General features: G+C 45.6%; 1 non-coding gene across 1 annotated transcript; it reads right to left on the reverse strand.

Moving 5' to 3' along the window:
• Positions 1-102: 102 nt before the first annotated feature.
• TRNAM-CAU (transfer RNA methionine (anticodon CAU)) lies at positions 103-175 on the reverse strand. The gene has a single exon. It is a non-coding gene; the product is annotated as a tRNA-Met (tRNA).
• Positions 176-5,865: the final 5,690 nt, after the last annotated feature.

Raw genomic sequence — 5,865 nt, forward strand, 5'->3', positions numbered from 1 at the left:
GATTAAAAAATAAAAAAAAAAACAATAAAAAATAATAAAATAAAGGGATTTTCCCTTGGAAACCTCCGCCGGGCCGCGGGAAAAAAAGGAGGAAACCGTCACTGCCCCGTGTGAGGATCGAACTCACGACCTTCAGATTATGAGACTGACGCGCTACCTACTGCGCTAACGAGGCTCCTCGAATAACGCCGCCCCGCCCGGCCCCCTTCTGCCGGTGCCCCCGGGGTCTCTCCGGTGCCCACAGCCCGGTGCTGCCGCCCCATCCCCTGGGGTGCTGCACAACAACCCTTGTTTCTTCACAAACGGCTCTTTTCCTGCCAGGAGAGACCTGTTCTGTTTAATTTTCCCCTTTCCCCCCCCCAATTCATTCTTTTCCCATGCTTTTCTCCAAGACAGACCTGACAGTTTTTGCAAATGGCTCCTCATTCCCACTCTGTTCTGCAAAAGACTTTGGGCTTTGTTTGGGGTTTTTTTACCTTTTAAATATCTCCTTTTCCCCATGTTGCTCTGCAAAACAGCTGTATTCCTGAAAGAATCCTTCAGGGTTCCTCATCATCCTCACCCAGCTCCACTGGCCAGGAATGGACTGTGAAGGCTGCACTGACAACACAAGGAAATCAAGTTGTTTTCACGTAATTACAAAAATTAAAGCCGTCCTTGTTTGCTGTGAGGAGTCACTGTTCGATGGGGATTTCTGCAGTTCAATGAACTCTGTGTATTTGCTGAACTGCTCAGCAGAAGAGTGTCCCCTGCCATGGCAAAGTGCTGCCCTGACTCTTAATCGACGGGTCTCGCACTCGGTGAGGGTCTCAACGTGACAATCTCAAGTTACAGATACTTAAACTGGAAGAAGACAGGACAACAAGCATTTAATTGATGCAGAAAGTCTCCAAACCTCAACCACAAGAATCACTGTAGGGCAGAACTGGCAGAAAATGGAGGAGGAACAGATCTTTGGACATCAATCCCACCAGTCGAGATCATAGAATCATAGAATCATGGAATGGTTTGGGTTGGAAGGGACCTTAAAGATCATCCAGTCCCAACCCCCCTGCCAGCAGCAGGGACACCTTCCACTAGACCACGTTGCTCAAAGCCTCATCCAACCTGGCCTTCAACACTTCCAGGGAGGAGCAGCCACAACTTCCTTGGGCAACCTGTTCCAGTGTCTCACCACCCTCACAGTGAAGAACTTCTTCCTAATATCTCATCTAAACCTCCCCTCTTTCAGCTTAAACCCATTTCCCCTTGTTTTGTCATTAGTTGCCCTTATGAAAAGTCCCTCCCCAGCTTTCTTGTAGCCCCTTCAGGTACTGGGAGGCCGCTATAAGATCTCCCCGGAGCCTTCTCTTCTCCAGGCTGAACAGCCCCAACTCTCTCAGCCTGTCCTCACAGCAGAGCTGCTCCAGCCCTCGCATCATCCTGGTGGCCTCCTCTGGACTTGTTCTAACTGGTCCATGTCTTTCTTATGTTGGGGGCTCCAGAACTGTACTCCAGGTGGGGCCTTACAAGAGCGGAAAGAGATGAAATATTTGGGTTGAGTTGGTCTTAGCCAGAGGATTTTGCCAAGGATCTAGTGGGCAGCTCTTGTTGTCAGGGGGACAATACCCTGATTTCCAAGGATCTGGCTGACTGTGCATTTGGAATGATCAAATGATAAATCCAGGCTACAAGGCTTGTGGTATGAACAAAATTGTTGCAACCACAAGATGAGTAAACACGTGGCTTCTTACACCCAGACCACTGCATCCCTGCCTCCAACGCTGCCCGCCTGCAGAATGAGGATGTCATTTTTAACAGTGTGCTAATCCTTTGGGATGTCACCCTCAGTGACGGACAAATTTAGTGCCCGTAGTTCTGATTAAATGAACAAAAAGTGCCCCAAGCATCTGAAACAAGTTACATGGACAATGAGTCACCTAAATCAAACATTAACTGTTTGGAAATATGTCTGGAGCTGGTTTTTACCTGTCTTGAATCACGTGGGTTTTCCCCTGTGTTAACATTACGCTCAGCTAGGACTCAAAAAGTTTCTGACACGGCTCTTCTAGAGCCTTGTCACTTTGTCTGTTTGTTTAGGATCTGATGAATTCACGGAGGGGACAAGGAAATGTACTGATGGCAAGGATTTTTGTGTGAATGAAACAAAAGATGTCCTTGGTGACATTGCCTCGAGCAGAAACTCGGCAGTCTACAGCACACACATGCTTTTGCGTTTTCTATTTTTATCTGGACTTTCTTCTTTCTCCTTTTCCTCTGAATGCTCCTGCTGCACCTAATCACCCTACAACCTTCTCTCCCTTTCCCTCACCCACCTGACACCTTATCCCACAGCCTTGGTTCCACTGCATCCTCCTCCATCCCTCAGCGATCAGACTTTTCCCCTGGCCCACTGACCCCCCTTTATTACCAGTCCAACCCAGCAGAAGGCAGGACAGCCCATGGTAAATCCATGCCAATTCCCACAGAGCTCCATCGCCCCGTGCCCCGAGGCAATGTGACAAGCCCGTGGGCTCTCAGTGCTCAAGGTGACCACATTTCCCCTTCCCATGGAGCAGGGTGGGGAAATCCCAGCCTCTCGTCATGTTAGAGAGGAGAGGCAATCGTTGTCACCAGTCCAAGTTTCAAGATCCAGACAGAAAAGGTTTCCAGTGATGTTCTTGCGGAGCATCACACGATAGTTACAAGCAGAGAGTTTGGAGACTGGGCACAGTGAAGCACCTTGGGGCTCCAAAGGTGGAGAGCTGGTGCAGAACAGGGTGCTTGGAACTGCTTGGAACTGTAACTTACAACTTCATAGAATCATAGAATGGTTTGGGTTGGAAGGGACCTTTCAAGGCCATCTAGTCCAATCCCCCTGCAGTGAGCAGGGACATCTTCAAACCACATCAGGCTGCTCAAAGCCTCATCCAACCTGACCTTGAATGTTTTCCAGGGATGTTTCTACCACCTCTCTGGGCAACCTGGGCCAGGGTTTCACCACCCTCAGCATAAAAAATTTCTTCCTTATATCTAGTCTGAATTTCCCCTCTTTTAGTTTAAAACCATCACCCCTTGTCCTATCACTCCAGGTTCAGCTAAAAAGTTTGTCCCCATCATTCTTATAGACCCCCTTCAAGTATTGAAAGGCCACTAGAAGGTCTCCCCGGAGCCTTCTCTTCTCCAGGCTGAACAGCCCCAACTCTCTCAGCCTGTCCTCACAGCAGAGCTGCTCCAGCCCTCTGATGATTTTTGTGGCCTCCTCTGGATGCACTCCAACAGGTCCATGTCTTTCTCGTGCTGAGGACATTTTTTTTGTAACAGCGTTTACCACCCTTTCACCAAGTTATAAAACTGGCACTTTCTCCTCTAGGTTACTCAATCCGTTATCTGCATCTACCACCTTTATTTGTGACAGTAAAAACAGTTAAAGTGCGTTATCATCATCTCCCATCCTCTGTGGTGCTACCAAACATCTGAGCACCTTTCTCTATAAACATCACCAGAATAGCAGCCCAGAGCTTTCCTTCCCATCCTGCTCTTTCAGGCAGGCAGTTGACAGCCGTTACCACAGGGCTCTTGAAAAAGGATGTACAAAAGGGGAAATGTTATTGTTTTATTTCCCTTCAGCAATTAAGGAGCTGATGCGGCTCTCACTATAGTCAATTAGTCTTCAACGCTCACTCGAAAGGGTTTTGGATTAGTCCCAAAGTTAGTGTCCTCATTTTCTGTAATCCTGGAAGTGTTTACACCTTCCCAGCTTCAGAGCAGGGATGAGCCAGCTGATGGCACATCCAGCCAATTATAACCTGAACGGCTAGAACAGAATTATTTATTTTCCATTTGGCAAGAAGGACAGAAAAGGATGGCAAAGCAAGGCGAGCCAGATGAACAAACCCTCTTTGCGAGCCCTGTTTGCCACACAAAGTATTTGCAGCATGGTTTTTTGGCATAGACCTGCAGTATGATTTTTGCTTTGTAATAAGCATCCTTGGAGGCAGGACACTTTGAAGAGATTCTATTTCAACAGAAAGACCAAAGGATTTTGCTTTGGTTTTTGTGATGTCCATATTTTCATCTCAGATATTCTTTCTTTGGTATTTTAAGTTGGAAAATAGCTCTTCTTATCCTGATTTTAGTAGTTCCTACCCTTTTTCCTTTCTGTCTGGATACTGATCTCTCCAGATTTTACAGGATAAACTGATCAGTGGACAGACTGGGCTCTTTGGGGAAAATCCAGAGCACTGCAGAAAACACTGCTGATGACTCAGGAAGTGTTTTGCATCCTTCTGCTTTAGAGCTGAGCTCTGTGCCCTCTCTTTATAAAAGAGGGTATGGTCTTTCTTCAACATACTGTCCTTGCAATGAGGTATTAGTTGATCTGATGATCAGCTGTGGTCATGAGTCACCAAAGACTTTATAGCTCAGGGTCACCAAAGACTTTCTAGCACTTCTACAAGAAGCAGTTATCTTTCCTTCAGCTTTGGCCACGGTCCAGCCTGAGCAATTTCATTGTGCACAACACCTCTGGCAGCTCAGTTCGCAGAAGTATGACCCTGTTCAGGACAGATCACAGGACAAGCAGTCTTCGAGATGTTATTCCTGGGGCAGCTGCTGAGCAATGGTTGTGCAATCACAGGCAGCTCACTGAAGCTCCGCATGCCTCAGTTTCTCACGATGTAAATATGGGGGGTGTTTACTGAAGTCACAGGCTACGTAGTACTCAGTTAATATTTGAAAATGTGTGGAATTGCTTAAATCCTAGGAGTATTAAAAATCAGTGGAAGACTTTGTTGCATGCTGTGTATTTCACAATTTCCCTGCTACACCTCCTGCACTCACACTGTTGTTGTTGCTTGCCAAGAGGTTATGGATCTTTTCAAGTGAAAAGGAGTACATAAACATAAATTATTGTTGCTTACACCATCTGATTTACTGTGTTTCCTCGTGAAACCAATGGTTCCCATTTAAAATTTGATCCTGAAGCCAAGAAATGTTTGCTGGAACAGCAGTAGCAGCAGTAACTGATTTCAGGGTTACGGCACATAGCAGTGATGTCTTGGGCAATACCTCTTGCAGGAGGAGTGCAGCGAGTTTTTAGCCAAACATTTTAAGAAAATGATGTTTTTGTGACAACACTGCATACGTCTGTGTTTTAGTTTAATTTACCATCCAGAAAAGCATCTGTCTAATAATGTTGAAAGTATTATATTCCAAAAGTCTCGTTAAATAGGTGGACAGATAGAGGAGAGACAGTGTTAGTGTTCCCACTGAGATGGACTCGTTGGTTGTTGACCTCAGGGAAAATGTCCCGTGAGTGGTTTCTTCTGTTTCACTTTTCTCAAATTACAATTTTATATCCCCACAAAAGAGAGATATTTTGTTGTTTCTCATCCCTTCTTGCAACAGTTCTCCTAACTCAGAAGGTGACTTCCGCAGAGAAATTTGAAGTTTGGGAATCTGTTCACAGGATAGTCACCATCTTAAGATGAATTTCAGATTAAAACTTCTCAGAAGAGTTATTTCAAGGCATTGCAAATAAGTCACTACAATCTGATTCTATCTGATAATGGGTAATGGCTGCACGCTGTGTTAAAAAAAAATCAAGGCCCACATTGATCTTCAGCTGAGCTAGATCAATAAGAACAACTTATGATAAAGTAACTGAGGGAAGGTATTTTGACTCAGGTTTAAATGCAAGTTCCTCTCAGTACCTTCCTTTTATTTTATGGGGATTTTCTCACTGTGTTTCTGGTGAATTTAATACTGCTGACAGCTGCTGAGCTAATAGCCCTAGACACTAAAGTGCTGTCTCCCAGCAAGGGTGGAGCGCTGCAGAGGAATAGCTTCGTCTTTTCACTGTAAAAAGCCTTTTCAGTTTTATCA

This window comes from Antrostomus carolinensis, unplaced genomic scaffold (genome assembly GCF_000700745.2).
Source record: "Antrostomus carolinensis isolate BGI_N321 unplaced genomic scaffold, ASM70074v2 scaffold27828, whole genome shotgun sequence".
NCBI lineage: Eukaryota > Metazoa > Chordata > Aves > Caprimulgiformes > Caprimulgidae > Antrostomus > Antrostomus carolinensis.